This window comes from Herpailurus yagouaroundi, unplaced genomic scaffold (genome assembly GCF_014898765.1).
Source record: "Herpailurus yagouaroundi ecotype Mexico unplaced genomic scaffold, PumYag 180, whole genome shotgun sequence".
NCBI lineage: Eukaryota > Metazoa > Chordata > Mammalia > Carnivora > Felidae > Herpailurus > Herpailurus yagouaroundi.
The window spans coordinates 17,568,066-17,590,649 of record NW_024412411.1 but is presented as its reverse complement, the minus strand read 5'-3'; the positions used below and the strand labels follow the sequence as shown (position 1 = coordinate 17,590,649).

At 37.8% G+C, this 22,584-nt stretch overlaps 1 protein-coding gene and 1 pseudogene across 1 annotated transcript in view; one reads left to right on the top strand and one right to left on the bottom strand.

The window, feature by feature from the left end:
• Positions 1-22,584, top strand: part of GRM5 (glutamate metabotropic receptor 5) — a 522,995-nt gene that overhangs the window by 72,265 nt on the left and 428,146 nt on the right. The gene's annotated exons all lie outside the window — the stretch shown is intronic.
• LOC121039537 (uncharacterized) lies at positions 11,582-11,746 on the bottom strand (annotated as a pseudogene).

The following is a 22,584-nucleotide window of genomic DNA, read 5'->3' as shown; positions in this document are numbered from 1 at the left end:
CACACACACACACACACACACACACACACACACACACACACACACACTGGACATGATATAAAATGTTTCTTACCACAAGTCAGTAAAGTTACAAGTACAGCTTTAAGCCATACACCTCACATTCATAAATGCAATATTTGAAACATAGCAACTCTGTAGGACAGTTTTCTAGGTGGTGCCAATGACTCTTCCTCCTACTGTCCTGTGATTCCAGCTCAGTAGTGTTGGTTTTCTTCAACCTGGCCCTGACTCTTAATTTCAGACATAGCTTTAATATCTGTCTCTGGAAACCTTTGGTTTGATACTATGTGTAATTCTTTCCTGCTTCTAGCATCATAACTTCATTTTTGACATTCCACATATCTCAATATAGCTCCTGTCCTGATACAGGCCCCATGATGTCTCAGATACTCACCAGATAGCTCCAAATGGACAAAGTACAGCAGGAGAGAAGAGACAGGAGGAGAATTCAGATTTTAAAAAATTAGGTAGATGTTTCCTTTTGTTATTTTCGTCTTTAAGAACAAAAGCAAATGGAGAGTTACCCCCTATTTATGGCATTTTGAATTTGTTACTGTTCAGATTTCTTAAGTAATTAATTCTAGTCATGCATGGTGTTCATGCATACGTGTCTGTGTGTGCTTGTGTGTGGTAAGTGTGCGTTGTTTCAACCTGAATTATCTTGCATGGTTTATGAAGCCCAAATGAACCAAATGCCACCATTTCTTCCCTTCAGACCTTCAAAAGTCCTCTAGAAGTTCATCAGTATTTTTCTTCATGTTTTTGAAGATATTATTTTATTACATGTATAGAGATAGCATTTCTCATGAACTTCAGAGACAAAGGCATAGTTGTAACCAAATTTTGTGCCTAGAAAATAGGCCATTTTGTAGTAAAACTATCCCACAGGGTTTGTTAGCTAAAAAATTGAGTGATAATTAAAACTTCCCTGAAAAATGTGAAGCTATAAGGTCTCACACGAGTATGTATTTGTTTTGATTAACAACTAAATATCATTGTCTTTCTGTTCCTATGATGGCTTTAAAATTTATTGCTTTAGCTTTTTTCTGTTTTTTGTTTTAAAGATCATATCTAGGGTAAATGTCAATCACTGAAAACTCTCTGAATGAAGAATTCAGAAGAAAGCAATCATATGGTTCCTCCCTAGTCTATGCCCGTGGCTCCAGCTTATGCTCACTCATTGTACATTTATATATATGTTTTATCATTTGACATTTCCAGATCTGGGGCTTGCTGGATGCCCTTCCCATATTTGATACAACTTATACACTGTTTGTCAATCATGTTATCATGAAATGAAAACTTGCATTTAGAAAATGCCAAAGGAGGGGTGCCTGGGTGGTTCAGTCGGTTGAGCGACTGACTTCAGCTCAGGTCATGATCTCACAGTTTGTGAGTTCAAGCCCCACGTCAGGCTCTGTGCTGACAGCTGGGAGCCTGGAGCCTGCTTCAGATTCTGGGTCTCCCTCTCTCTCTGCCCCTCCCCCACTCATGCTCTGTCTCTGTTTCAGAAATAAACATTAAAAAAAAAAAAAAAAAGAAAATGCCAAAGGATTTGCACCCTGGGGATCTCAATAGCTCAGCAGACATCATAGTTATTAATCAAGCCCATCTGGAGGGTTTCTCATTGTCTTTGCCCGGGGCCATGTACTGCATCATTAATGCATTAAACATCTTTCATAACATGTAGCTGCTACACCCCTTCTGCACTTTGCGCTATATACCTCCCTGGCCTTATTTTTAAGTCATATGTTTACATATGACTTTGTTCTGTCCAACTATCTCTTAGTGGTTCTCCTGTTTCATGTCTATTCACATGTGGGTACTAATTGTTTCCTATTTTCTCTGTTTGAAGGCCTCCTGTTCTACTCTTACCCCCAAATCTCTCCATGTTTTTTAAATTAAATCTTGGTTATAGTGCCATCATTTCTCTGGGAATTGTTTTTACTACCCTCATACATGCAGGGTTTTTAGTTTTTTTTTTTGTTTTTGTTTTATTTATTTTTGAGAGAGCAGAGGGGAAGAGGGCACAGAGAGAAGGGGACAGAGGATCCAAAGTGGGCTCAACGCTGACAGCAATGAACCTGATGCGGGGCTCGCACTCATGAACTGTGAGATCATGAGCTGAGCCAAAGTCAGATGCTCAACCACCTGAGTCACCCTGGCACCCCATCATACATACAGTTTTTAAAGGTTAGGTGCTCCACAGCTAGACAGGACATATTTTGTTCATTTCTGTATCTCTCTCTAGTCTGGCAAATTATAGAAAATAAACATCCTTTAAATGATTTAATTTGGATAATAATTGCAAAAATGAGTGAAAAGATAGGTGAATATTCTGAGTATAACATAAGAGCAAGTTATTGGTAAAGCATTTCCTAAGATAATTAAAATAACTTAAGCCTTATCTCATTGAAACCAGGGAGCTCTGTGGATCTAGTCAAACCCTACCTCTCTGGTCCTTGGATCTTGATCCCATGGAATCAAATGCACACTTGAGACGATGGTTTAGTAAACAAAACCTTGTGATGTGAAGTAAATTCAAATCCTCATCCTAATCAATTCCAGAAACTCGTGGCACAGTGACTAGTCTTTTAATTTTTTTTTTTTTACATTTATTTATTTTTGAGGGAGAGAGAGCACAAGTGGGGGAGGAGCAGAGAGAGAAGGAAACACAGAATCTAAAGCAAGCTCCAGGCTCTGAGGCACAGAGCCTGACATGGGGCTTGAACACACAAACCGTGAGATCATGACCCGAGCTGAAGTTGGACGCTTAACTGACTGAGCCACCCAGGCGCCCCACGGTGACTAGTCTTTATAAAGGAATAAGTGTTGACTCAGTGAAATACATTTGGAGAACCTTGCATCAGGCATTCTATACTGATAAAGGCCCAAGGACAACAAACAAAGGGCCAGAGATAAGTTTGGATGGGGGCAGGAACTAAAGGACAGAGTACCTTGTATGCCTAGATAAAATGCTTAATATTTGACTGGAAGCAGTGGGTAGGGGACAGTTTTTAACCAAACATTTTTGTTAAACTCTTTATTTGGGAATAATTTTAGATTTGCAATGAAGTTGCAAAGATAAAACAGATGGTTCTCAGATACCCTTCACTCAGCCTCCTCTAACGTTAACATGTCACATATTCCTGGTACATTTGTCAGGAGTAAGAAATTAACTTTGGCTTAATATCATTAACTAAAGTAGAGTTTATATGGATCTCGCCAGTTTTTCCACTAATTGCTCTTTTTCTGTTCCAGGATCCAACTCAGGATATTATGTTGTGTTTAGTAGTGTTGTTACCTCCAGTCTTTGATAGTTTTTCAATATTTCCTTGTTTTTCATGGCCTTGCCATAGTTTTGAAGAGTATTACTTATAAACTTTAAAAATTAAACTATTTTGGCATAAATGTAAATTCACATGCAGCTAAAAAAATACAAACAAAACCCCTGTACCTTTTTTACCCAGTTTCTGCTAATGGTAATATTGTGCAAAACTATAGTGCAGGTGTTATCAGGATATTGGCATTGATATAGTCAAGAAGCAAGAGTTCAGTTATCGGGATCCCTCACATTGCCCTTTTATAACCATATCCACTTTCCCTTCCTTTCTCTCCCTTGACTCTTGTCAACTACCAATCTGTTGTCCATTTCTATAATTTTATCCTTTCAATAATGTCATGTAAATGGAACCTACGGGGCACCAGGGTGGTTCAGTCAGTTAAGCATCCAACTCGGTTTCAGCTCAGATCATGATTTCATGGTGTGTGAGTTCAAGCCCATGTCAGGCTCCGTGCTGATGGTGCGGAGCCTGCTTGGAATTCAGTCTCTCTCTCTCTCTCTCTCTCTCTCTCTCTCTCTCTCTCATTCTCTCTTGCTCTCTCTCCCCCTCCTGCATATCCTCTCAAAATAAATAAATAAACTCAAAGAAACAATTATATATATACACACACACACACACACACACACACACACACATACATATATATATATATGTATATATATATGACTTGGGAGATTGATTGTTTTTTCATTCAGCAAAATACCCTGGAGATTTATATAACTTACATATATCAGTAGTTTGTTCCTTTTTGTTGCCCAGTAATATTCCATGGTATAGATATACCACTTTATTTAAATATTCGACCATTGAAGGACATCTTTTTCTACTTATGATTAAAATGACTATTGGGGCGCCTGGTGGCTCAGTCGGTTAAGTGTCTAACTTTGGCTCAGGTCATGATTTTGCCGTTCGTGAGTTCAAGCCCCACATCAGGCTCTGTGCTGACAGCTCACAGACTGAAATCTTCTTGGGATTCTATGTCTCCCTCTCTCTCTGTCCCTACCCTGCTTGCACTCTCTCTCTCTCTCTCCTTCAAAATAAATAAACACTAAAATATTAAAAAAAACTGCTATGAAGATTTGTGTACACATTTTTCTGTGAACATGAGTTTTCATTTTCTAGGATAAAGGCCTAGTGGAGTTGCTGGGTTGTATAGTAGTGGAATATTTATTTTTATATAAATTGACAAACTGTTTCCAGAGTACATAGATAATTTTAAATTTCCACCAGCAATGTATGAATTATTGGTGTTGTCGTTTTTTATTTTAGATATCCTGATAGTCATGTAGTGGTAACTCATTATGGTTTTAAATTGCATTTCCCTGTTAGCTTATGGTATTGACCATCTCTTCATCTGCACATACGTTTCAGTGAAATATTTCTTTGTATCTTTTGCCTCTTTTCTAATTGAAGAATTATTATTATTATTATTATTATTATTATTATTATTGTTATTTTAATGTTGAGCTTTGAAAGTCCTTTCAGATATGGTTTGCAAATACTTTCTCCCAGTCTGTAGATTGTCTTTTTATTTCCTTCACATGGACTTTCACAAAGCAAAAGCTTTTAATTTTGATTCAGTCTTATTTACCAGTTTTCATTTTATGGATTATGCTTTTGTTGTTAAGACTAAGAAGTCTTTGCCCAGCCCTAGATACTAAAGATGTTCTCTTATGTTTTTGTTTTTTCCTGAAGGGTTTATAGTTTTATGAAGCTATTGAATCTGTTTTGTATATTAGGTAGAGCATCATTTCTAGGCGTATGGATATCTACTTCCTCTAACATCATTTCTTGAAAAATCCATCCTTCCTCCAATGTGTTGTTTTTGTACTTTTGTCAAAACTTGTTGAGCATATTTGTGTGAATCCATTTCTGAGGTTTCTGTTCCACTGATCTTTTTGTCTATCCTTCCTCCAATACCACTCTGTTATGATTATTGTAGCTAACTAAACCTTACTATACTTAGCCATAGATTTTTAAAGACATACATAAAGCAAAAACTATCGGATCTAAATGAAAGGCAAATGATTTTTACTAACTATAAATCTGGAAGTGAGAATGAGGTATCATGGAAAGAGTTCTGGACATAAATCCAGGTCCAGTTTCTGGCTTTCTTATTTCCTTGCTTGTGATTTTCATCATTTCACTTAAAGTCTGTGGTCCTTGTTTCCTAAAAACATACCTCACCCAGATGTTGCAAGACTGAAAGAAAGTAAGATAAATTAAGAAAGCAGTTTTCAAACATTTAAAAAAAAGTATTTATTTATTTTTGAGAGATAGAGAGAGGTAAAGAGAGAGGGAGAGAAAGAGAATCCCAAGCAGGTTCTGCCCTGTCAGTGCAGAGCCTGGCGTGGGGCTCCATCTCATGACCCTGAGATCATGACCTAAGCTGAAATCAAGAGTCTCATGCTTAATGGACTGAGCCACCCACACACTCCTCAAACTTTTTGATCTCCATGTTTCTTTGCATTCTTAAAAAATATCAGGCCCCCAGGGGCGCCTGGGTGGTGCAGCCGGTTAGGCGTCCGACTTCAGCCAGGTCACGATCTCGTGGTCCGTGAGTTCGAGCCCCGCGTCAGGCTCTGGGCTGATGGCTCAGAGCCTGGAGCCTGTTTCCGATTCTGTGTCTCCCTCTCTCTCTGCCCCTCCCCCGTTCATGCTCTGTCTCTCTCTGTCCCAAAAATAAATAAACGTTGAAAAAAAAAATTAAAAAAAAAATATCAGGCCCCCAAAGAGCTTTTGTTTATATGGTTTATATATACTGATATTCTCCACATTAAAAATAAGAGGCCACCTGAGTGGCTCAGTTGGTTAAGCATCTGACTTGGGCTCAGATCATGATCTCACAGTTTGTGAGTTTGAGCCCTGCATTGGGCTCTCTGCTAACATCTCAGAGCCTGGAGCCTGCTTTGGGTTCTGTGTCTCCCTCTCTCTCTGCCCTTCCCCTGCTCATGCTCTGTCTCTCTCTGTTTCTCAAAAATAAATAAATGTTAGAAAAAATTTTTAAAAATAAATATTGGAAAATATTTATAATTTAAGACAATAATATAGTAATTATATGTTAAGTAACAATTTTTATGAAAAATAGTTTTCTTTTCCAAAGCAAAAATAATTATTCAAAAGAGTGTTTTTTTTTTCTTTAAAGTTTATTTATTTTGTGAGAAAGCACAAACAGGGGAGGGGCAAAAAGAGGGAGAGAGAGAATCCCAAGCAGGCTCTGGCCCCATTTGGGGCTCAAACCAAGAGTTGGCCTCTTAACTGACTGAGCCACCCAGGCACCCCAAGAGTGGGGTTTTTTTTGTAAATATCTTTGCGAATTGTTTAAATGTCTGATTTAATAACACAAGACATTTCAATTCTCATAGCTGCTTCAGCATTCAGTCTTTTCAATATGTTGTTTTGATTTAAGTATTTGACAAAATTCTAGCATTATGCAGTTAGATAAATGGATATGCCTCATCAATTCCACCATGAAAGTCTACAAGTGGCATCTTCTGAAAGGTTAGATGCATTATAGCATCTGATAAGCATATCAGTGAAAAATTTTCGCTCGTTTACAATAAAATAGATTGGCCAATTTTTTTACTTTGAATAAATTTTTTATCCTTTCCTGATTTTGTCATCTGTCTGTTGGCCATTTGGAAAATATTGGTTCACTAAGCTATGAAGATCTTCCAAACTTAGACACATTTCATTATATTCTTTCAAGAGATCTCATTTGTTAATATCATCATTGATCTCATCAATAGTCTTTAAGTATTAAGATACTGTTAAACTCATAGTAGTGGATAAAGTTTTCCAAAATTGTTTCTTTTTTTCTTTTAGTCTCAAGTTTTATCATTGGCATAAAATACGGTCAGTTTTATTTGAAATGATGGAGTCACTTCATTAAATTTGGAGAAAAATCAGCTAAATATCCAGTCTCTCACCACCGTTTGTATGTTAGTGTTTCTTTCAAATACAGTTGCACTTGGCTAGTTCATCTTATAATTCAGTCTCGCAAGTGCTGTTCCTAGAGATACCAGCCTCCTTTGGTATGCAGCAAAAGTGCTTCATGAGTACCTGCTATTTTATCATGCAGAACACTATAAGATGTGCATTTAAAAAAAGAGTTGATCTAAGTGAAACTGGAATTCTCTTTTTAATTTTTAAAAAATGTTTATTGTAGTTTTAAGAGGGAGAGAGAATGAGAGTGTGCACATGCTCACTGTGGTAGGGGGAGGGAGAGAGAAAGAAACAGAGGATCTGAAATGGGCTCTGTGCTGACAGTAGAGAGCCTGATGCAGGGCTTGAACTCACCAACTGCTAGATCAGGACCTGAGCCAAAGTTGCAAGCTTAACTGAACCACCCAGGTGCCTCCCCCCACCCATTTTTTAAAATTTTTCATTAAAAGTGTGTCGTGGTGAAAAAAATTCCAACATTTACAGTTTAGTACTGATGTCAATTCATATTAAGGGCCCAGCAGTTTCACCAACCATTGCTTTTGCATCATCGGTGCAAGTGTCCATGTAGTAGAAAAAGATAGGCAATGTCTTAGTGATACTATGTAAGTCATTTTGACATTGTGTAGCCTCCCGAAGAGGGGTCCGTGTCCATTCTGTGAAAACTGCTGAAGTAAAGCATTATATAAAACTGGAACACTCTGTTGGTGTTTGTAGTAGGATTAGGATTTGATTAAGGTAGGATTTGAATCTACTTCATATCAGAAGGTTTTGTTTATTAAACGATTGTCCCAAGTGTATGGTAGGTTCTGCAGGATCAAAATCCAAGGACTGGTGAGGTGTAGGGTGTGACCAAGATTCACAGAGATCTCCTGTTAAAATGAGCTATAGCTTTCATTATTTTAATTTCCTTAGAGAATGGTCTTAGTTTATACTCTGAACATTCGCCTATTGTTTTACCCACTCCCGTATTGTGTCCCTATAATTCGCCAGACTGTGAGGGTATAAATAAACAGAATAAGTCCTATCTAGCTGTGGTGGCATCAGTTGGGTCACACCACCTTTCTGGAGTTGTGGGCAGGGGGATAGTCAGAAAGAGAGTCCAGAGAAAATGAAGACTCTGCAACCAGGTCTTGAACAGGATGGCGAGAGAGAGTGAGGGGTGGAGCGGGGTAGCAGGCCTTCTTCCTGGAGGGTGGCATTCATGACTCTGTGCTAATGCACCAGGGGTCAAAAGCACCCAATGAATGATTAAATTGCATCGAATCAAACGCAATACCAGGATTTAAGTTACAAATAATGCAATTCAAGAATGAATAAAACTTTTAAAATGGCAGTTTAACAACATCTTATATATAAATATAAAATCTCCTTGTTTTCATATTATCAGGTAGGTGTTCTCAGAATTTGAAGACATGAAATGAAGTATTTCTTTGGGATGCTATGCCTTGGAAAATAAAAGTACCTCAAGCCTCTCTGTAGGTTTCCCCACCAGTGCTATAATTCAAATGATAGGCTTCCTTTCTCTTGGTGTTTTTAATAAACCAGGAGTTTACATAGTAAACTGAGTATTACATAGAATCGACACCCTTTAGATTAAAAATATTTTTTCTTACAAGTGTAAAGTGAACTTCATTTAGCCAGGTTTTACTTTTTTCACTTATTTGTTTAAATTTAGGGATGTAACTCTTACAGTTAAGAGAATATTGCTAATTAGTTGCATAATATACATATAGTCACCGTACACATAGAAGCTTTAGGTGCTAATTAAGATAAATTGGGAAAACAACTAAGGGGGAATAGAGTTTTACTTGTGTGTGAATTTAAAGTAGGAAGAGAATTGCTGGAAGAAAAAATTATAATGAATTAACCTAAAAGTTACTATGCCCGCATTGCAAAGACTTGTCTGTTAGTATCATAGCATAATAATGTGCTTAAAAATGTAAATGTGAGGGGCCCCTGGGTGGCTCAGTCGGTTGAGTGTCCTACTTCCGATCAGGTCATGATCTTACAGTTTGTGGGTTCTAGCCCCGCATCAGGCTCTGTGCTGACACCTTGCTCAGAGCCTGCCGCCTGCTTCAGATTCTGTGTCTCCTCTCTCTCTGCCCCTCCCCAACTCATCATCTGTCTCTGTCTCTCAAAAATAAATAAATGTTAAACAATTTTTTAAAAAAATGTAAATGTGAATGCCTTGCAAAAGAAAAAGTGAAAAACCAGGGTCTATCATCATTGTGAAGGTTAGCTTAAGTTTTAACTTACTTGGGAAAATAAAATCAGCAGGGATACATATAGGAGAGTTCTGCCCTTCAGCTGAAGCTAAAACAATGTGGATTAACATAGACTTCTCTACTGTAAATTATTTATTCATTCAACACACATTTAATGAGTACCAAATATGTGCTAGGCCTTGATATTCAAGGGTCACAACAACAAATAAAGTGCATTCAGTCTGTAGCCTCAGGACCCTTCCCCTATTAGCTCATGAATCTTTTCTCTTCCAAATTGCCCCAGAATTATTTAAATGTAAATACTTAAAACTACTTAAAAATCAACTGCACTCATCTAGTCTTTCTCTGTTTTTAAACTCTTTTGCTCACATATATTCAAAAAGAATGTGCTCAGCCACACACACACACACACAAAATCACATGTACACAGAAAAGGTACATGTGCACACACTTGTACATTTTTATGTTGGTATCTAAAATGTTTAGTTATAACTTTGAACGTTACAAAGGACATGATTTCTGTTCATTGTATGTACATTTTAAAATAAACCATAACATCATTGATTTGAATGTAACCAGTGAAATCTAAAAACTGTGGTGATTTGATACTCAGGATAAGCCATTTAAAAATACAAATGTGGGAGGGGGGCTGGGTGGTTTAGTCAGTTTAAGAATCCAACTTCAACTCAGGCCATAATCTCATGGTTCATGGGTTTGAGCCCCATATCAGGCTCTGTGCTGACAGCTCAGAGCCTGGAGCCTGCTTCAGGTTCAGTGTCTCCCCCTCTCTCTGACCCTCTCCTGCTCATGCTCTCTCTCTCTCTCTCTCTCTCTCTCTCTCTCAAATATACATGAACATTAAAAAAAATGAATGTCGTAAAATAAATACATAAATAAAATAAAAATACAGACGTGGGGCACCTGAGTGGCTTGGTTGCTTAAATGTCCCCCTCTTGATTTTGGCTCAGGTCATTATCTCACTGTCATGGGATTGAGCCCCAAATTGGGCTCCATGCTGGGTGTGGAGCCTGCTTAGAATTCTCTCTCTCCCTTTCTGTCTGCTGCTCCCCTGCTTGCTCTCTCTCTCTCAAAATAAATAAGCTTAAAAAAATGTGACAAATACAAATGCAGCAGAGCCTGGGTGGCTTGGTTAAGTGTCTGACTTCAGCTCAGGTCATGATCTCATAGTTTGTGAGTTGGAGCCCCGTGTCAGACTCTGTGCTGACAGTTCCAAGCCTGGATCTTGCTTTGGATTCTGTGTCTCCCTCTCTCTCTGCCCCTGTATTGCTAATACTCTGTCTCTGTCTCTGTATCTGTCTCTTCTCTCTTTCAAAAAATAAACACTAAAAAACAAAATTAAAAAAAAATACAAATCCAATTTTCATTAAAAGTCACAAAATTAACATCATTTCCAGTTACTCTTGAGTGTGTATTTTCATTCTACTCCCCTCAAAAAACTTTATCCTATATGTTGTTTTTAATCTATTTAATGTTTCTAAAACAAAGAAAAATGCAGATAAATTGTGCATGTATGTGTGTGTGTGTGTGTGTGTGTGTGTGTGTGTGTGTGTGTGTACACACACACACACACACACATATACATATTTCTCCTGTGATTAAAAAATTATTTTGGGGGCGCCTGGGTGGCTCAGTCGGTTAAGCGTCCGACTTGGGCTCAGGTCATGATCCCACGGTCTGTGAGTTCAAACCCCACGTTCAGCTCTGTGCTGACAGCTCAGAGCCTGGAGCCTGCTTCGGATTCTGTGTCTCTCTCTCTCTCAGCCCCTTTCCTGCTGATGCTCTGTCTCTTTCTGTCTCAAAAATAAATAAAACATTAAAAAAATTAAAAAATTATTTTGGATTAAGATATTCTCATAAATATTTTAGCATTAAATTTATCAAAAGATAAAATACTATAGATTTTGAAATATAATTGTTGCACATGTAAAATAATTTATTAGAAATGCCAGCTTTTTATAAGCTGGATGAAGCTCTGTTTTCTATTATTTATAAACCTATGGCTAAATATTACTTAATGTTAAATTGAGATGTTAGCAAAAGATTTATATATCTCTTTTTTTCCCTGCATTTCAATTTTATAAATGCAAGAGTTATGAAATACTGTTTACATAAATAAAAAGATAGGCTGGAAAAAGTTCTGTTATTCCAATGACACTGCACTTGATCTTAGCCAAAAGGCCGAGAAGCGATGTTATTCCAATGACACTAAATTCTTTGAACTATTTCAGATTATTTTTTTTAAATAAATCACATGATGAACAATGGGAAGTAATTTTAATGGCCAGCTGGTCACCTGATAGAATATTCCTTCAATTTTGAGAGCATTATGGCAAGACCAGTTCGACCCTCCGTGATTCGAGAGGCTTGTGTTGCTTGCACAGACTGGCTGCTCTCAGAATCAGCTAAGCATTCACTACAGAACCCCAGGGCCCCATATTCTCCTTTTACCTGCCTATGGCTCTTGCCACTGTTCATCAGGGTCAGATTATTTAAGAGTTACTAGCAGCATCAGGGATGAACCTCTACAATGCTGAAAAAGAAAATGAATCCTGGGTCTTTGTTAAATGCATTTTTATTAGAACCAGGACACTTTTAGAGAAAGTGGGAATTTAATGAAGGGCTCTGAGACATCCTGTGGTGGTTCTGTCTTGTCCGACATGGGAAGTCTGTGCAGACTTAAAGGTGTATACACCGAAGCTAGGAATCATGCATGGAATCGCAGCTCATCCACTCGCTGGGTTGGTGTCTTCTGACAAGTTGCTTACCCTCTCTGAGCCTCAGTGTCCTCATCAGTAAAGTGAAGGTAATATGCACCTAGTAGAGAATGTGAGGATAACATGACATAACAGTTATGAGCACTTTGTACAGTAACTGACCATACAAGGCACCCAGAGAGCACCAGCTGCTCTCTCCCTTCTCTCCAACAGCAACCTCTCAGAGCAGGTTAAGCTGAGGAAGATTGATTTAAGTGAAAGAGAAACTTAACTGCTATAAACAAAAAAGTGCAGACTTTTCTGTACAGTGTCAAATAGAGCAGATGATATGCCTAAGGATTTATACATAGAAATAATAAATGCTAAGGTAGTGGCACCTGGGTGGCTCAGTCGGTTGAGTGTCCGACTTCGGCTCAGGTCATGATCTCAAGGTCTGTGAGTTCGAGCCCCGTGTCGGGCTCTGTGAAGACAGCTCAGAGCCTGGAGCCTGCTTCGGATTCTGTGCTCTGTCTCTCTCTCTCTGTCAAAATGAATAAACTTTAAAACAAATTTAAAATTAAAAAAAAATAAATGCAAGGGGACATGAAAAGTTCTGTGCAAGATTTCTATGAGATCGGATGCCTTGGTGATGGAGTTATGTTGCTGGTCACGAGAAGGTAATTCTTCTCTCTACCCATCTTTACCAGTGCATTTTGAAGTCAAACAACACCTCCTTCAAATGTGAATACAGAGCCTCAGAGTTTTGAGGGAATCTTACTAATTCCATCTCCATATACAAAATTTCCTTTTACAGCAAGTTACCCTTCCTTAAACTCTGAAGGTGACAAAGTGTGGCAGCTCAAAATAAAATCTTGTTGCTGTAAAAAGTGCTTCTCACCTGCAGTGGTCTCTCACTCAGACCAAGTCTCAACCTCTTGCACATGACAGCACTTCAGATATTCACAACCTTCATATTTGATAGCAAGTAGATAGTGCCCTTGAAATTTAAACTTGTGCATTCTGAGTAGAGCTCAGAAGTTTTAAAAATTGAGCCTATTTTTTAAAGACTTCAGCTATCAATAATTATCATTTAAAGTTGTCATATGTTGAAACCATTTGGGATGAGTCTCCGATCATTTAAAATGTATCTTCATAGATAAAGGGTCTTTTTAACATTTTCCAATTAATCTATTATTTGAAAATGCAGTTTTGCTGGACTCTTATTCTGTGGACACCAGAAGTACTATTTCATTCAATCTGTAAGAAAATTAGAACAAACTGAGAGTTTTTGCCCCAATATTGACCAGTTTACTAGAGATGAAATTATTCATTTACTGTCCTCTTGAGCAGGATTATTAGGGAAAATATGCTAAACCTAGAGGAAAAATCAGCATATCTAAGTATTTTTATTATGTTTATAGGGCGAGTTTAGTGGGAATAGGTCTTTACAAGCAATCTAAAAGAACTTCCATTTTTATTTCGGAAAAATAAAATGTTTTATGTGTTTGAATTTACTGCTAAATTGCACCACTGTAATATAAAAACTTACTCTGGATGTTTAATTCAGCAAACAATTATTGAGCGTTTCTTCTGAGTATAATAGAGTGCTGCTAATAATGGAGAACACAGTGTTGAAAAACAGCATCATCAACTTCCTCACAAATCTATTGTGAGTGAAATTTACATAATAATAGCTATTATTGATTAGTTTTATGCCAAGCCATGTGTTCAGCATTTGGATTTTTAAATGTATTCCTTACAACAACCCCATTTATTAGATATTATTATCTCCACTTATTAGATAAAGAAACAACATCTTTGGAAAATAAGAATCAGGCTAGGAAAGTCCTATAAAACATAGAGTTTAAGAAAGGAGGGGAGATAGATTCACAAGACTCCTAAGACTGAAGTACATTTCAACAAGAGTTTAGAGCTTATTCTTCAAGATATTTTGGAGAACTCTGAAACGGAAGCAGTAATAAAACAATAATAAGGTTTAAGGAAACTTTATATCTTTTTTTATTTTTATTTTTTTTTTTAATTTTTTTTTCAACGTCTATTTATTTTTTGGGACAGAGAGAGACAGAGCATGATCAGGGGAGGGGCAGAGAGAGAGGGAGACACAGAATCGGAAACAGGCTCCAGGCTCTGAGCCATCAGCCCAGAGCCTGACGCGGGGCTCGAACTCACGGACCGCGAGATCGTGACCTGGCTGAAGTCGGACGCTTAACCGACTGCGCCACCCAGGCACCCCTATATCTTTTTTTAAAAAACAGAAAGTTTAGAAATACAAAGTTGTAAGACTTTGTAGGCAAAGCATTTAACAAAATATGGTATCCTAACATCTAAGATGGCAAACTGATGTGGAAGCCACAGGTGGACTGATAACTTGATAATGTTAAGAAACATGTAGATTCTCCAGGGGTTAAGAATTTGGGTTCTGTATTCAGAATCTTAATTGTATTTCCTACTGTACTCAGTTTGTCTGTAAAATTGTCATAGCCTATTGAATAGTTGTAATACATCTGTCCTGGATTTTACTAAGAATCAAAACATGGGAGCTATTATTTTGGATGAAATAATTGACAACAACCTAGAAGTCGTTACCTAGTGGTATACCGTGCCCTCTAATCTCAGCCATGTTCTTCTGGACATTTGCATTATTGATTTGGATACTGGCAGAGGTAAAATATTGGTGAAATTTGGAAAGATTCAAATCTCTGAGATCTCACTTAAAAATATTAAACATAATGATAACAATAACAATGAAAGGATAATATATCGTTTGCTGAGTCCCTATTATATGTCAGATACTTCTTATATATTATCTGTAACCATCACAGTAACCTAGAAGGGTTAGCATTATTATTGTCCTTTTACATATGAAGGACTTGAGGCACAGAGAGGTCAAGGAACTGACCTTCAGTTACACAGCCTTAGCAGTCTAGGGGTACAAAGGCAGATCTATCTCACAGAAAAGCTCAAACCCTTCTGTTACATTCTGTTGTCTCTAATGAGATGACATTTCATACAGATAAGTTAAAAATTTATTTTAGGTTAAAACATATTGTGCTTGAATATGAATAGAATAAAGTATCTGTGGTTTTCTAAAGCTCTCATTAAAAAAATCATAAAGACTAGGGCATCTGGGTAGCTCAGTCAGTTAAACGTCTGACTTCAGCTCAGGTCATGATCTCGCGGTTCATGGGTTTGAGTCCCACATCAGGCTCTGTGTTGGCAGCTCAGAGCCTGGAACCTACTTTGGATCCTGTGTCTGCCTCTCCCTCTGCCCCTCCCTTGCTTGGCCTCTTTTTCTGTCTCTCAAAAATAAATAAATATAAAAAATAAAATATGTATAAAAATCATAAAGACTTTAACTTACTATAAATTAAGTCTCAATTAGTAATAGTATGGTGGTGTTTTCGTGATAACCACTGTAGGCTCTGGGAATGATAAAGATGTATCCTGTGAAGATCTGTCTACCATAGAGCTGCGGGCATGGGAGACAATAAATGGTGGTGGTAGTGCTCCTGCTGAAGATGATCATTCTTTTTTTTAATTTTTTTTATCATTTATTCATTTTTGAAAGCCAGAGAGAAACAGAGCACGAATGGGGGAGGGGCAGAGAGAGAGGGAGACACAGAAACAGAGGCGGGCTCCAGGCTGTCAGTCAGCACAGAGCCCGACGTGGGACTCGAACTCACGGACCATGAGATCACGACCTGAGCTGAAGTCAGCCGCTTAACCAACTGAGCCACCTAGGCGCCCCTGAAGATGATGATTCTTAAACTGAGCAGCCCTCCCTAGTAGAATTGTATTGCATTTTGGATTCAGGGGCTCTCATATAAGAAGGGCCAAATAAACTGGTAAATATCTCAGAGCAGAGTGACTAGATAGGTTTCAAGTCTAAGCCACATAAGGTTAAAGGAACCAGAGATATTTGACTTAAAGGAGAATTAATGGCCCTTCTGTATGTTACTTTTCCTCTTGAAAATTCATGTACATTTATATACATTATATTATACACACGCATACACACATGTACACACACATCAGAAGTATGTATAGAATTATGTATAGTGTTTGGCAGTTTAAGGTTATGGGGGAAAGCAATAAATCACTAAAATGTCAGTCTTGCACAGCAATCCTTTCTGTATCGTAAAACCAAAAGATATTCTTTTTGAATTCCTGGTGAACCTCATATATAATTTCAAAACCTCAGCTGGCACAAAGGTAACCTAATACTGTGAAGTTTACAAAACAAGAATGCATTTATCATTGGAACAAAAGAATGAATACATACTATAGGCAGTGGTTATGACTCTGCATTTTGTAAAGCACAGAAATAATTTTATGACAACTCCTAGATTTCATTTGATGTGTAATACATCTGGGTCCAACAGCATTGACTCAATAAATTGTTCTTCAGAGACAGATCATCAGTGACCTTGTAATCTGCCCCTACTGCAAGAAATGGCAGTCTTCACCTATCAGGGATTTTACCCTGATAAGGGTAAAATTAATTTACCCTTTATCTATTAATTTACCCTTTATCTATTAATTAATAGATAATTAATATTATCTATGCCCATGTGCCCCCAAGTAATATGGAGGTCTTTGGGGAGGAGGCAAGTGAAAGCAAAAGGCTGCTGAGTTAAGACCAGCTGTATTTAACTTTCTCCTTAGCACTGTTACTAACTCCCTTACCTCATTTGACTTGGACCTTGTCAACCTATTAGAGCTAAAATAAAAATGAGTGAGATCCTCTAGGTCTTTGGTGCTTTTTAAAAAAAATGTTTATTCGTTTTTTGAGAAAGAAAGCATGAGCGGAGGAGGGGCAGAGAGAGGACAGAGGTTCTGAGGTGGGCTCTGAGCTGACAGCAGTAAACCCCACGTGGAGCTCAAACTCATGAACTGTGAGATCACGACCCAAGCCAAAGTCAGACTTTCACCTGATGGAGCCACCCAGGTGCCCTTGTGCCTTTTCTGATACGATCTTTTGCAGGCTTATACTTGGGATTTGTGCCAGAACTATATTCCTTAACTAGCCTCCCATCCTGACTTCTCCTGAACAGTCCTCCAGACTACATAGCAAAAGCTTGTACTAGGTACTGTCCTTTTACTGTCTTGAACCTAACGTGGGGTCATCTTTCGTGTTTTTCACCCAATCATGGGAAATCTTCAGAGAAGCCCTCGTATTCAGATATATTAGGATCTTTGAGGAGGTAAGGATGAAACATGGAATGAGATGCCTTTAATGTAATAGCATTGAAGTATTTAAGCAGAATCTGAATGATCATCTCATAAAAAAAATTAGAAAACGAGGCAAGCTAAAAATTCTCTTTCAACTTAGAAAACCAAAATAGCATGACGTTTCCAGCATCACCATTTCCTTCTTAGCCCAGTCAGCTGTTCTCTGTCACTGTTCCTTGTTAAACACCAGGAAGTCAAGGTGGGTGGCCCAGAAGGCAGTTCTCGCATCAATACCCTGGTAATATGCTGACTTATCCTGGTAATGTATTCAGTGTCATAAATGTGTTAATGTATCAGAGATTTGTTTAACTTTTGCGGGTGGTTTGCATAATGAGTGGCTTTGCTTTGATGGTAGTACTAGGGAAAAGGCTTTTAACCTTATTTGGCTAATTCCTTGGAGATAGAAGTTTCAAAATATACCTCTTAGGGGACTAACGAGGTCTAAGTTTGAGATATTGTTGCAGTCATTTCTCACTGCATATCTCAAAGGTCCATTTCACTGGAAATCGATACTGTGTTAGAACTGTGTGAGACTGTGGAGTCTGTTATAGCCCGGTCAGTGCTTTTACTTAGTCGTATGAGACTGAAACACAGGAAGGTTCAAACTCATCCTGCACAAGTAGTATTTGAAAGGAAAATTTTCATTTAAGTGTTAAATTTACAGCCTTCACGTTCTAGAATTTGAATAGTCGTATTGCCGATTTCATGAAATCCGTTTTAACTGGTGAAATCCCATCTCTCAAATCTTGAACGGTCTTGCACATTGAGGAGTGAATGTGCTATTTGGGGCTAGGATGACGTAAGTATCTTTTTAAATACTGATTGATTCATTTACACTGTAATTTGGTAAGTCACAGGCATTTCTTGAACCCGTATTTTATGTCACGTTTAGTAGCATTATTTCCAGACATAAGTAACTCTTCAAATATGGTGATTTTTTGAGGCAATTGATGTAAAAAAATGAAGAAGAAAAGCAGGCGAGTGACAGTCCTGTAAGTTGCTTCCTCAAGAAACAGTCAAAATAGGGGCAGCTGGGTGGCCCAGTTGGTTGAGCGTCCAACTTTGGCTCAGGTCATGATCTCATGGTTCATGGGTTTGAGCCCTGTGCCGGGATCACTGCTATTAGCGCAGAGCCTGCTTTGGATCCTCTGCCCCCCTCTCTCTGTCCCTCTCCTGCTTGTGCTCTCTTTCTCTCTCAAAAATAAATAAAGACTAAAAAAAAGAACATTCAAAATACAGAAAGTTTTCAGAGTTACCCAGCATCCTGATCACTTCATAGGAAACCAATTGCTGAGAGACATTGCTGTGTAACAGATAACCCTAGATTTCAACACTTAAAACAAAAAATACTTATTTTCTTACAGTTTCACTAGGTCAGGAATCTTGGAGCAGTTTATCTGGGTAATTCTGACCCAAGGGTCTCTCCTGAATCTCATGTGAAAGCTTGGTTCGGGGAGCAGTCTCTCCCAACTTCCTCGGGCCTAAGTTCCTCAGTGACTAATGGCTGGTGATTTCAGTTTCTCACCACATAGGTCCCTCCTTAGGCTACTTGAATGTCCTCACAACATGTCAGCCAGCTTCTCAGAGACATAACCTGCGTAAGATGGAAGTCTCAGTCCTTTATATTCTAATCATGGAAGTAAGAGGTCATTACTTCTGCTATATATATCCATTAGATATTAGTCAGTCAACTCGGCCAACATTCAAGCAGAGGGTAACTGAACTCCATTTATTAAAGAGAGGAATATCAAAGAATTTGTTGACATAACTGAAAAACCATCACATGGATACCTTATGGGAGGAGCATTTATAGACCAGTATGGCTTAGTGCCCCTAATTCCAGCTCTGAGAGAACCCATCTGGTAAACAGGAAAGAGCACTCACTGCTCAGGAGAATGAGAAGATGTGATTTCTTATTCTGATATTAACTCAAGGTGCAATCTAAGTTAATGGTTCTCCAACTTTAGTGTGAACACAAATACCTTGTGAGATTGCTAAAACATGGATTTCCAGGTCCCGTGCCCAGACATTCTAATTTGGTGAGTCTCAAGTAAAGCAAGACAGATTGAATTTCTAAGAAGTTCTCAGAGGGTGCTGATGCTGCCAGGTGGGACCAACTTTAAATCTCAAGACTCTGATTAAACTATCTTCCTCAAATGTGGCCCATGGGCCAACAACATCAGTATCACCTGGGAGCTTGTTAGAATGGTAATATGCTCCAGTCCAAAGCTACTGAATCTGAAACAGCAATTTCACATTTTCTCTATGTGGCATTCATGGCATTAACATGTGGCAAGCACTGCAATCCAGAAAAGATTGTTTTGCATATCAGGGCCTCAGTTTTCACTTCTGTTAAAATGGCTGTTTTGATCTTATTTCAATTCCAACAGTACTGTGGGATGAAAAATTGAGGGCTGAAACCAGACATCTGGGACTGAATTGTGCTTCCGCTAGCCTTACTTTCTACATGAATAAGATGGGGGTCATAATAGCATCCTCCCTTGGTGAAGCTAAGATGAAATAGCATTATGAATATAATGTGCTTAGCTTCCATTTGGACAGAGTGCTAGAGTCTGACATTGGTTTTACATGTTTACATGAATATTCAGGTTGCAGGCAGCACAGCGCTGTTTGTGAAATTGCTTGTTATGTTGGTTCCACCTATTTGATTAGTTAATTTAGTAAATTTACTGATGCTGTAAGTGGAATGATTCCAGCTAATGATTATTGATTTGAACCTCAAGGAGAGAGAAATAAAATTGGTTCCTAGGTAATTACAACATAAAATACATATATTGAGTGTATGCAGATGATGATTAAAGATTATGAATATTAAAAAAAAGCGATATAAAATTGGGACCAAGTTGGAGGGAGGCAGATTATGGCTCACAAAGTAATTAAAACAAAGATGAGAGATGACTGAATGAAAACCAAATGGGTTTGCCTGTCAAGTGGACTGTTCTTCACTACTGGAAGTCAAGCTGTTAGGTACCCTGAGAATGTATACTGCACAGTGGTTTCTGTTTTGAGAACTTTAAAATAGATGATTTCCAAGGTCCCTGAAATTCTAATATGACTCAGGGAAGTCCATATTTTGATATGAGACTGTTGTTTTCCTCTGAGAGTTATTGATGAGCTTCCACCAAAGGACATAGCAACTTGTATTGCTGAGTAGGTAAGAGTGTATTATTAGGAGTATATTATTAGTAGGAGTCATTCAGACCACAGTTAGAATCGAAGCTCTGCCATTTACAACCTATGTAACATGGGCAAGTTATTATACACCTGTCAGCATCTGTTTTCTCATTTGTTCATGGCTTTAAGAATAGAACCTGAGTCAAAATATGCTGTGAAGGCCATATAAAATAAGCCATCTGAGGGATTTAACAAAGTTTGACACCTGGTAAACTTTTAATAAATGTTAGCTGTTCTTATCCAAAATATTTATCTAGGACATGCATCTCATCAATTTTCAGAACCCTCACTTCTCTTCCAGCTATAGTGAGGGAAACCCATGTCTTACAAACTAAGTCATTTCCTGCATTACACTCTGACTCTGCAGCACTCACATGGCATTATTTTTCTGTATCCTCAGAATAATATAACTAGATACCCCCAAGTAAAATTTTACACTCACCAGAGCCTCCATATTTATTTTCAATGATGAGTTTTCTTTAATTTGAAGAGTTTTCGGTAGGTCTGTATTTGGACTGACTTGAGCAGACTTGCTAAACTACCGAAATTTGGTGTGCATCGCCTTTTCTCTTCCCAAGCCTTCTTTTCATTACAGCTCTCACAAAATATGGCTCTTTCTCTATTTTTCCCATGTATCATGTGCCATTGTTCTAACTAATGTATTTAACAATCAAATCTGTTATCTGTTACATTCTTCCCCACTATTTAATTTTAAAATCATTTAAATTTCTTTTTGGAGTTTATATGACCACTTCTTTACGCATTTCCAACTCACATTTCACTGGCAAGTATCACCAGTAGTTTCCAAATTACAGACCCAAGGTCTCTTTTTGATCCCTAACCTGCTGAACATCTTGTCCCATTTGATTGGTTAATTCAGTCTAACCCTAAACTCTTTCTTCTTGTGGCATTCACAGCCTGCTTCTGTTGCAGTACCCCTTCCTTTGGTCAGGTAACAATGGCTGACTCTGTCCCTAATCATAGATAAAAAGATGAAACTTTCTTGTTTCTGTTTCTTCACTTGTAAAACTGAGACAGCGATAGTAATCTTGCCTAGTATGTAAAGGAGCTATACCTAAATCTAGCAGCATGGTGCTTTGCACATACTGGTAAATAGCAGCTATTATTGTTTCCTTGTAGTTTCTTTTTCAATTCTCTGCCTGCCTTTAGGGTTTGTGAATATTCAAGGTTTTTATCAAAGTTTTTTTTTTCCTTCACATTTTACATGGTTTCTTCATCAAATCTGTCCACAAGCTTCAACTACCATTTACATGCAGAAGAATGTCAAATGTGTATCCCATGTTTTAATTTCTCTTAGTTCAAGAATCAAATATCTAATTATTGACTATTAATCTGCATAATGATGTCCCACAAGCACATCAAATTTCTTTGCCTGAAACATCACTCATCAATTTTGCACAATCTGTTTCTTACCAATTAATCTATTTTCCTATGCTTGGTATTCCCATCCATGGAGTTATTGAAGAGAGGGTCTTCACAATAGTTATTGAGTACCCTAATCAATCACTCTTTGTACTTAATTATTACCAAGTTTTGGCTTTTGCATTTTTCCTCTCCTACTTACTTGCCTAATTTAATGAAGTGAGAGACAGACATTGAAGAGATGACAGAGAAGAGATATCAACAATTCAGGAAAAAGTTTGGATGGTTTTAATCTGATACCGTAACAGTGGGCACAAAAAGAGAAATCCATAGACAAATCATCATGATACAAAATTTATATACCAAAAGGCAAATGATGGCATAGGTGTCAAAGTATTCTGAAATATCAGTGCTCTTTATATATCACTGGGATTCCACATTGAAAACTGCATACTAATTAGGCTGATATTTATTCATATGGTTAATATGATCTTGGAGTATTAG